The sequence below is a fragment of the Barbus barbus genome (genome assembly GCF_936440315.1).
Source record: "Barbus barbus genome assembly, chromosome: 41".
NCBI classification, from domain to species: Eukaryota; Metazoa; Chordata; class Actinopteri; order Cypriniformes; family Cyprinidae; genus Barbus; species Barbus barbus.
In genome coordinates this window covers 19019163-19031201 of record NC_136719.1, presented here as the reverse complement: position 1 = coordinate 19031201, position 12039 = coordinate 19019163, and positions in this window count along the sequence as shown.

The following is a 12039-nucleotide window of genomic DNA, read 5'->3' as shown; positions in this document are numbered from 1 at the left end:
ATGACTGCATCTTTAATTCTGTGTTTCCAAGCCTCACACAAAAAACTCTGTCTATGTGAATGTTTTTCATTAGAGTTAATTATATAATAACATGAGGGAGAAGAGGCCGGATTGAGTCGAGCTTGCTATACATTATATTATTCCGGTGAAACTAACTTGCATTTGTCTGTCACTGGAGTATTATTAAATAGTTTGGACTTAAACCATATAATATATAACCTTTACATAAATAACCAAGGTTTTGCTGTTGACAGACTTATTTGGGAAAAGAACACAACTATTGGCCCTGATATTTAAAGCATAAAACTGCTATTAAAAATAAGAAATGGAACAACACCTGTTTGCCAACATCACTATGTATGCAGCCATGTTTTGCCATTTTGTTGTCTTAGCAACTTTTATTCTCATTTTTGTGAGTTTTAATTTAACTGGTTACTTCACAGTCTGCAGCAGATCTTGGTGCTTCTGCTGGCATTTTCAAACCCATCTTATGAGAGTCAAGCTTAAATGTGTATAGGCAAAACTGACCCTTGATCAGTGTGAGATGTTAGTTTAGTGTCAGTTATGACAGGAAGTGAATGAGGTGTTGGGTGTCTTGTTGAAGGCTATTTTAGAGCTTCTTGGTCAGGTCTAAGTGTCTTAAGGGTGTAGGCTTTCACAAACCACTAATCACACGTATGACATCAGAACCGGTCCATGCTTTGCATATCTACATAGTAAAAAAAATATGATTACCGATATAAGTATTTTATAAGTCCTCATATAAAAAGCACTTTTTAAATGTATCTTGGAATAACAAATTATTTTAATAGTTACAATTTATATAATCAGTGTTTTACAAATAATGTAAAATATTAATAAAGACACAGAAACAATCATAAAATCTCTTTGCTGTCAGTTTGTGCAAATGAATAGCCTGTTGTAGCAATCCACAAGTGTATTTTGGTGCATGTTGCTAAGGAAGTTGAATGGATTTATTTATGTGGCATCTTGGCGTGATCACAGCATGGTTGTGAGAGAGTGCAGATACAAGCAACGTGTAGACAGGATGTGGTAGTGAGATTGCGCAGGAAATGCATCACAATGCATCACAATGCAATGCTGCCTGGTGAACAAAAGACTGTACAACTCTTTCCAGAGAAAGAAAAGTTTTTGTGTAATCTTTTAGTCCTATTTGAAGGGGATTCACCGGACATTATATAAACGTTTCGAGATTGAAATCAAAGTAAAATCCCTGTTCCATCTGAAAAGTTCCCTGAATGAAACCAGACATGTTAATGCATCACTTGATTCTTTTTCTTTTTCTACCACAATAATTACCAACAATATCATTGGAATTTTTTTTAAGTTAACCTAATGCTTTAGTTGGAACTTTTGCTTTTATATCTAGTTGAATGCAATCTAATTTAATGAAGTTTAACCAACTTTAAAAAATGTGATTTTACAATACAAACAGTACATATATATGTATATAATGTCATGGGGGCCAGTTTGGAAAAGGCAAGAATCACTTGCATTGCATTTTATTTAAAATATGTAAAACATTTAATGTAATTGAACTAAACAGTACATTATCAGTCTGAAAAAGTGAGCATGTGTTTGTCTGTGAAATGCATTGAGTTTATTAATCTCTAAAGGAAGTGTTGTTGAAGGCCTCTGTTAAGCTTGACAGATTTAGAAACAAAGCACTTTCCCAACTACTATCCAAGTTCTGAACCGACTCACTATTTCCATTCACACACACTGAGGTAGAAGTACTTCCAGCTTATTGCCTAGTTGAGACAATATTCCCTCTGTTTACAGGGTTTAATATGACGTTGCTTGCCATGGCAGGTGAGTAAATAATGGCCTCATATCAAGTTCACACATTCAAAACAAGCATCTGTGAGGCTTTGTTTTTTATGCCAATAGATAATAGATAATTTGTTTACTAGTAGTTGTTTTTAAAATTTTAGGTGATGTATTTTATTTCATGATTGATAATAGTTCTCATATACTTAGCAAGTATTCAGTTCCCCACATATATAGTAGACATGCATTTCAGTGCCTCAGGCTGTAACAGGTGCATTAGTTCGTTAATGAACGTTATTCCTTCCCTCCATCTCTCCAGCCTTTCTTTCCTTATGGAATAGTTAAACAAAAGAGTCAGCCAAACTATAACATGTCTGCTGATAGCAGAGATTAAGAACTGGAGTAGTATAGACAGCTGCATTTCAGCTGAACTCAGTGGGGTTTGTTAAGAGCAACCTGCTAACAAAATGGGAGCTTTTCAATTCACATTAAACCCTGTGGCCAGTACACGTGTGTGTGTGTGTGTGTGTGTGTGTGTGTGTGTGTGCGTGTGCGTGTGAGTGCGTGCATGTGTGTGTGTGTGTGTGTGTCTGTCTGTCTGTCTTTGTGTGTGTGTGTGTGTGTGTGTGTGTGTGTGTGCGTGTGTGTGTGTGTGAGTGCGTGCATGTGTGTGTGTGTGTGTGTCTGTCTGTCTTTGTGTGTTTGTGTGTGTGTGTGTGTGGGCAGGTGAAATATCTGAAACCAGGATATCTAAATTACACTTCATCCTGTATTTTGGCCACAGAGTTAGTTCCTCATTTTCAGTGGTTTTATGATGACAGTACCTCTGATAGTGGTTATCAGAATAGACATCAGTTCTCAAGTGGACACCATCTGCCCGCCATTACAACCGTCTTTTCTCTCATCTCGAGACTAATGTCTGTCTGGTGCTGGTAAATCTGTGTGCACCTGGTTAAAAGATTACATTGATTGCCAATGTAATTTCAAGGTCTATTTCCATGACAGCCTTTGAGACAGGAAAGCCATCTGACCAGTAGTTAACTAGTTATATTATAATTATCTGGCCTATTATGTGGAAAATATGTGTATCAGTACATAGATTAAAAAAGGGAATTTTGCTACAATTCCTTAAGCTTTTTTATAGACGGTCCCAAAAGAAACGGGCAGGAAAGGGATAGCAGGTTGTTACAGGAAGCCATAACCAGCACTGATAAATTCATTTTTAAAAATGACTCAACATTTCCTCAACAAATGCTCAAAGTACATGTTGCTGATGTTTTTCCTTTGGAGCTAGAGGTCAGTTTGCAAACTAAAAGGAACCATAAATTTAGGTAGCCTAATTTCAATGTAAACAGGTTGCCGTTTTTGGGGTCATTCTGACAAGGCTGATGGCACCAATTTGGACAAGCATTAATCTTTCGGTGTGCGATATTGGAAAAAAATTATATCTCAATATTTTTGGGGATTTTTTCAATAACGATAATTTTGTAGAGTGTGTTATTTTGCTGATATCTGACTACTGTGGACAGCTGCAGTTTTTGAAATTCTTCATATTCTGTGTGGTCAGTTCATATCAGTGATTAATTAATCTTTTCATTTACGTTTAAATTGCAATAAAGCATTTTTTTTTCTAAAAGTGTACATCTTTTTAGTCAAATTGTTACATTTAATCAGTCAATTAAGATAATATACATTTAGGCTTTTACCAAACAAATGAAACCAGTATCATCAAAATTAATCTTTGCAGAAGTTGCATCTGAAGTGGCATTTAGATGTGTTTACACTATTTAATTCAGCTCAGAGGGACATGGAGTGCTTTAACCAGTTACGAATGCATTTTTTTTTTTTTACATTTTAAACGTTAAACATTGAATATTGATATATTTAAAATTATTTTAAAAATGAAAATAGACTTTAAATGTGAAATTAAAACCACCAGTAGGTGGCAGAAAGTCACTGTTAATAAGTGAGTCATTGCGACTGAACCGAATCATTTAAACGGTTGATTCATTCAGGAACGAAGCACCATCATGTTGCTGTGGCTGGGTTTGGAATTATTGTTTGTCGGAGAAATGGAGCAAAAACAGGCAATATGGTGTCTAAAACGTAAGTCTCTTAATATAAACTTATTGTTTATTGAACTGTTGTATAAAATCAATATCATATTTGTAATCATGCTTATTTTTGAAGAAAAAACGGCACTCTTAGTGTGATTTTAACTACATGAATCATTTTATGCCCCCTTATCTTGAATTTTGCGATTATTCTTAATGCATTTTAATAGACTGAATCATGCAGTGAAAGAACACACTCTAAATGCGCTGTTTAACCCGCTTCATCACCATGTAGGCTAATGTATGTGTGCACTCCAAAGGTCATTTGTTTGGTTTTTGCAAAACACTCGATATTGTCCAATTGCACATCGTCAAAACAACAATTACGATATTATCGCAGACGATATATATCGCACATCCCTAATTACTAGCATGCTACTCTAGTTGTACACTAGTATGCTATTCCTTACTCCAAACTGTCGAAGCAACCATCCTGGTCCAGAAAAATGTGAATTATGGCCCCCATTTAAAAATAAATTATATATATATATATATATATATGTGTGTGTGTGTGTGTGTGTGTGTGTGTCAAACAACATTTCAGTAATGACAAATAACTTGCAAAAACTTGAAAAATTAAAATAAATACTGTAGAAAGGCCTCAAAAATAATTTTAGAATTCACATACTGGTAGACTTTGTACATGAGCAGGGTTTATTTTGGTGACTCGGTTGTGTCCTGTCTATTTTTTCTCTCAGAGAGATCAAAGATGCAAATCACCCCATTGAGATCAGAGAGAAGATACTGTGTATATGTGCATGTCTGTTTGTGCCAAATTAATGGTAGTGTCTCTACTTATTATTAAAAGAAATAAGCAAATGCATTAGTAGTAAAAGCTTTCTATCTCAACACTAAAAGGAAATGTGTGTGCCAAAACTAAAGGTACACTGCAAAACTTAAGGACACTTAAATAATATGGCCTTTCCTTGCACATATTTTAGACCTGTATACTATACTTTTGTCCAAAGCACTGTAGCACGAGTGGAACACATTGTACAGCCAGGTCTCAGTAACTGAATGTTGCTGTTGTTGTTGTGTATGTGTGTGTTTGAACAGCTTGGTTCTGCAGGTCCATTCTGTAACACTGGTGAGCGTGTTTATCAGGAGGTGGGGATGTTGATTCATCAGGGTTTTTCTAGAGACCCAGCCATCCTTGCATTCCAAGACTGAGAGGAAGCGAGCATGGAACTTGGAGATACAGTACATCGTTCCTGCGTGTTTCCTAGTGTAAATTCCAGATGAAGTAGGTCATCCTGACCAGCTGCCTCTAATCACACTGCTCTCTCTTTCTGACTGAACTATCACTGTCAGTCTTAATGAACACATGCTTCAATCAGCCAATCAGTAGCATAAGAGAAATCAGAAATTGTGAGACAAAAGACTTTAAATGTTTGTTGACTGCTTTTTGAATGTTCGTGTTCAGGGATCGATTTTTGCCCCAACTTTATTATTTAGAAAGTTTCAGCATTGTGGACTACAGCGGGTGTGCAGTAGACTAGCATAAAAGCTTCTTTGGACTAATCAATAAATGACAGAGAAGCATGATTTTGGAGCTTTATGCTAAAATCGTTGCTACTTTTATTCGGCATGGACACATTCAAATGTGACCGTATAATATAAGACATTTATAATATTACAAAATATTACACAGGATTAAATTACATTTTAAAATAGATATCAGTTATTATAAATTTGATAAATATTTCCCAATATTACTGATTTTACTGTATGTTGATCAAATAAATGTAGCCTGTATGACCATATGAGACTTATTTAAAAAAAAAAAACATGTGAGTATGCATGTCACTTCTGAGTCAGGATATATATACAGTATAAATTGAAAGAGCATAAGGTCATATAAGGTAAAAAAGCTGTTTACAAATGTCAGAAATTAGACATTAGACAACATCAGATACGTTCCTTTGTAATTGACAAAGTGAAAAATCCCTAAAAATCCCCGTTCCTGCCATCGGTGATGTTTTAGTGACAGTGTTATTAGTCAAAAAAAAAAAAAACATTAAAGATGATGGTGAATTTAAAAGGTAATAATGACGACAGCGAAAGAGGCAGATGGACGGATGTGAGTGGCAGCCGTCGCACTGGAACACGTAGGCGTTAGGCTCTCTGGAGTGAGAAGGAAGTTCTGTGGTTTCTGATTGGCTGCCGCATGTTTTTCCGTTTGCATGAATTTCTCCATGATCTCTGCAGCCAGTCTGATTTAGACATGGAGTGGTTTGTCACCACTGTATTGGTTAGTTACATCAGAATGAGCAGGACATGATGTTTCATTTCAAGACATCTGATGTTTTGATGCCTGGGGGAGTGTTTCTGAGTGTATATAAGGCTAAAACATTTTGCGACTTTAATTATACATGAAAATAAAAGTCTCTTATGAAACACAAAGAAGTTAAATAAGTTCCCCATCCCTCCCTCATTTCTTCTTCCACTATTAAAATCCACTTGGCGACAGCAACCCTGAGTGAATCAAGGAAACTCTGAGACCGTATTACTGTTGTGCTATATATGAGCTGTACCTTGGAGCAGCAACATGAGTGTTGGACGATGTAAGAAAAACAAAACAAAGAGGAATTAAAAAGGCTGCTTGAATCTACATGAATGAGTCATAGATGGCGTTGGTCCTGGCTTTGGAGTGGAATCAGATGCAATGGTGGAGGTGTTGGCTGAGGCAACATCCCTCTTAGCACTTGCCGCCTCTCCTTTTCCTGGCTGAGCCCTTAGCTTGAGCCTCAGTGCAGCTTCCTGACTGTTTTCCTGTTCAGCTCTAGGAATGCAAACAACGTGCACCCCCAACCTTTACTGCCTCCCCTCATTTGGAAGTCCATAGTGACACCCAGTGTCCTATTTTAAAAGTTAAACCTATAAAGCCTACTGTATCATATTTGATACACAATTAAGAATTATCAGCATAATCACAACTTTGGTGAAAATCCTGCTGTACAAATTCATACTTTGTATGCTTATGAATATGCTGTGGCATATTTTTGCTCACTTTGGACCTCTGAATAAAACGGATGTTTTTTTCCTGAAGTATGAGCTCCATATTTTCCTATTTCATACTATATTCATACTGCACTTAATAAGGTGTTGTGAGTCATTTTTAGTACATTGGTATTTGCTAGGGTGTTCTAGGTGGTTTCATCAGTCAAAAAAGTCTGAATGATATCCTGGCCCATATAAATGACTCATGCCCCTTAAGTACAAGTTTTTATTTTTTTATTTAGTCCTTGACTGCTCTCATTCATCACAGGCCTGCAATCATTTATGGCTGTATTGTGTCCAAGAGTAACGTAAAGCATGTTGAATGTAAAAACGTTAAACAAAGTAACAAAGATAGGTTATATAAATGCATGGATATGATACAACAGAATCGTTATTAGACAGAAACTTTAACTTGAAGAGGATTGTGTAATGAATTTCATACACATGATTAGATACTGCCCTCCAGTGGATCAAATCAATCAACCAGTTACAAAACTCCTAAGAGGCTAACAGGTCTACCTAATACTGTTATAGAGCCAAGGACAATCAACTAAAGAAATTCCTACACATTTATAGTGAAATTAGCATTGGTAATTAATAGAATTGTGATGGAAAGTGAACTTTACCTGTAAAGGATGGTTTCTTGCTAATACACATAAATGTAAACAGGCAGGAAGAAAAGTGAAGTCTTGATTTTAGAAATTGCTGGCATATAATGATTCAAAACATATGGAAATTTTCTCATAACTAAAATGCTTCTCTATATTTGCTGTTTGTGTATGCATTCATGCTGTGAAATCATGTGATGATATGCTGAATATGGTTCTGTTTATAGTGTTTGTACAGTTTCCAGCTCCTATCTTTCCACTCAGTTGCCTCCAGAAGCGATAGGGGAGTATTAGCACCAGTAGCTGAGTAACTTGAGGACTGGTTCATCTCCCACAGCTTCACACAGCCGTGACACCTGACCCTCTGCTGTCCCGAGCAGAAATTCAACACGAAATAAACCGGTGTTTATGGCAAATTTAGCCAGTTGTACACTACCTAACTAAGAGCCAAGCTCTTGACTGTTAGCACTGTCCCAACAAAGTATGCAAAGCGTTGTCAAGTAGTCATAATATAGTAGTAATATAATAGTAGTAGTGTAATACAGAGAAAGTGCATTAGTATTTTTGTTTACCAAGGCTAAATTTATTTGATTAATAATACTGTAAAAACTGTATACATTATGATTGAAATTTAAAATAGTCCAGTCTTCAGTGTCACTTGATATGCTGATTTGCTGCTAAATAAATATTTCTTATTATTAACAATGTTGAAAAAGTTGTGCTGCTTAACATTTTCATGGAAACTGTGATTTTTTTATTTATTTTTTGTTAGGATTCTCTGATGAATAGAACGTCAATGTGTAAATAAATTGAATGTGTCTGAATTAAAATATTAGTTTCTTTCCAAAAACAAAATAAATGCATAAACTGACTGACACCGAATTTAAAATGGTAGTGTGTACTAATGCATATACTGTTTTATTTAACATTGAAGACTGACAGGTTTTTCAAGTAGCCTACCACATTTGGCAGTAGAAGTTATTTGTCTATTTCCGGGTGTAGTTTGGTTTCAGCCTGTAGGTTTTTCTAGGTGCTAGGGTTTCGTCAAGGGCACAACAGGGGCTCTAATATGGTTATGAATTCACACCAACGCTGCTAAACCATGTGCTAAATGTCCACACGAATCAAGTGTCAAAGGCTTTGGAAAGACATCCTTCTCATTTGAGAGCTGTGTGAGTGAGTATTGAGTTTGTGCATCTATGAGTTGTGCTTTACTTGATGACAGACCAAATGTCACAGCGCTACAATACTTGGATGATCCAAACTGTCTTTTAATGAACTTAATGCATTTAAGTTACCAGCAGAGGGCGTATGAGATCTATAATGGCTCTTATGAGTCCAATAAAAGTAGCTAAATGTTAAATTAAGTAATGCCCTAAAAAGTGCAAAAGAACCTAATTAATGTAAAACCTTCCAATAGATAAAACAGGATCTGGGAAACTGATGTTTCTATATATATAAACCTGGATATTTCATTATGAATTTTATAAAATGTTTTTACTTTTATAAAACATTATTTTTCTTCTGAATGTGAGCTATCACAAATTTGGGAATGTTTTAAAGGAGCATTCTACTCTGCCACCTTCCCCCTACCCAAACATCTCCGCGTTTCTTATATCATCTTTGTACCTCATGGGCAATGATAGTGTCTTCAGGCAAAACAGGAATTCACAGTAGGATTCACAGTGGACTACGCCGCTAAGACTCAGTATCTCGTGGTCCCCTAATGAACTCACTGCTGTAATTTATGTAGTCTATATTTAAATATGGCCTCCTATCTATTTACTGGTGCGCCAGGAATGGAACTGGATAAGGTGAATGGTGACTTAAGCCTGCCGGAGGAATGCCTGAACTCTAGGAAGCAGTGCAATAGAGGCTCTGGGATTCCAACACAATAATGCTGGTCCAGTTCATAGGGCATTTCTGAAGAATATCCTGAATACTTTATTAATTTATTAATTACTCACCCTCATGTTGTTCCAAACCTGTAAGACCTTCGTTCATATTCGGAACACAAATTAAAATATTTTTGATGAAATCCAAGAGCTTTCTGACCCTGCATAGACAGCAATGCAACTGACTCGTTCAAGGCCCAGAAAGGTACTCTCATGATACTCTCCAGAACATGTGGTGGAGACTGACACAGAAGTCGTGGCCTAATGGTTAGAGAGTCGGACTCGTAATCCAAAGATTGTGGGTTCGAGTCTCGCGCTGGCAGGGATTGTAGGTGGGGGGAGTGAATGTCAAGCGCTCTCTCCGCCCTCAATACCACGACTGAGGTGTCCTTGAGCAAGGCACCGAACCCCCAACTGCTCCCCGGGCGCCGCAGCATAAATGCCCACTGCTCCGGCTGTGTGTGTGTTCACTGCTGTGTGTGTGTGTGTGTGTGTGTGTGTTCACTGCTGTGTGTGTGCACGTTGGATGGGTTAAATGCAGAGCATGAATTCTGAGTATGGGTCACCATACTTGGCAGTATGTCACTTCACAGAAGAAAAGAAATTATTGAATAAAGTTGTTATTTTTGTTTTATTTGCACACTAAAAGTATTTTTGTAGCTTCATAACATTACGGTTGAGCCACTGATGTCACATGGACTATTTTAACAATGTCCTTACTGCCTTATATAGGCCTTGAACGTTTCAATTGTATTGAGGTCTATGCAGGGTCGGAAAGCTCTCGGAATTTATCAAAAATTAATTAATTTGTGTTCTGCAGATGAATGAAGGTCTTACAGGTCTCTTTAAGACTAGAGGGCTGACAAACACCAAAAAAAAAAAGCAAAAGTGGTCCAGATAACCTGTGTGTTACAAATAACTTTCAAAGATGTGGTAAAAAAAAAAAAATTAAGGAACAAACCAAAATTTTGGTTGTTACTTGGTACTTGTCCCCAGCTGTTAAATGTTGCTGATGGATCTTTGAGCGAGTTGAACACAAGAACCAGATTAGAATAATCCAGACCAGTATTGATCAAATGAGTCATGAAAAAAATATTTATTATTTCTCTCATGAATACACTAATCACAGCTAGTGCGGATGGCAAGACTTTGTGTGAATAAAGACTTACTGAATGTTGTTCATAAAAATTTAGACTTGGATTGACAATGTCAAATGGGCTACTTTTATATGGTGCTCTTTGTTTTTTTGGAGCTTGACAGTCCCCAGTCCTCATTCTTTATAGAGAAAATGAATGCAAGCTAAATCAAGAAATTCAGAGTTAGCATTTTAGCACTTATGTTTCCATCGTCCTAAAGTCAGTTGGTTTTTGGTTAAATAACTGAAATCAGGTTTGTGGTTAACACTAGATATTTTCGTGTTTTATTTGACAATACAAATACATCAGTAATACCCTCTTGTGATTTCTTTACAGCTTTTACTTGTCTCCAAAAAGGCGGTTGCTAACAAGTGGCTAAACGGGACAACAGATGTAATGGGGACATTAAACATCATCATGCTAAACAGTCTGCTTTCACAGTCTCGTTGTGTTTATAATCATGCTCTTGAGAACTATTCTAATTTAAACTTTAAGCAAAAATACTTTTAAATAAAGATTGAAATAGTTGTCGGAGGCTTAATAGTGATGACATTTGAAGTGGCATTGTTCAGTTATAGCTTTTGGTCACATGGCCTTTTTTCTGCAATAATCCAAAAGCCATTGGAAAAATCCTGTTGGGTTTGTGTTTAGGAGACCAGGGTGATGTTAACTTCCAGGTTAGCCTATAAAATATGCATAATTGCAGCAATCTATATTGAGAAGCGTGTCCAGTTATTCAGGTTATGTCAGAATTTTTGTGTGAACTGTCCCTTTAACAGTATCACACGTCCTCATTAAAAAGGTGAAATGAAAATACAGTGATCAGGTTAGTGGTTTACATTTGATAGCTTCATCTCGAAGGCACAAGGCAGCTGTCTGCTTTGGCCTAAGCCTTTTGGGACTTGCGCTGGCAGTCAGTATCCTCTCAAGGTCAAGTTCAAGATCCAGCCAAAGTCAAGGGACCATATCTTAGCACATTTGCATATTACATAATCAGCGTGCTAAGCTACAGTTAAATCAAAACAGCAAACTGGCTATTTAGAAGGATGATATGCACTTGATCTGATTCAAAAACCAGGCTGCATTCAAGGCTCTCTAGGCATGCTGCAGTGTGGAGAGCCACATGATGCAGTTACTGACGAACAGACAGGGGGAGCTAACTCTGTCTTGAAAGCAAACAGCTGTAAGTAAATCACTTTGATTTAACAACAGGTGCCTGACTCTGAACTCAGCAACCGGGTATGTACAGTATACGTGCTATATGGTAAAATAACTAGTGCATGATGTTCCATAGTTCATATCGAAATGGTATGTGCACATCCAAAAACACTTTAGAGCTGGTGCATGATCAAATGATCAAAGAAGGCCTTCAAAAAAGAATGAAAGGACAGCACACTGCCATGATGCTCTCAAACTCTATTTTAATAGTAAACAAACAACATTTCAACCCTTTATGCCTTCATCAGGTAGTACACAATGTCCCATAATATATATG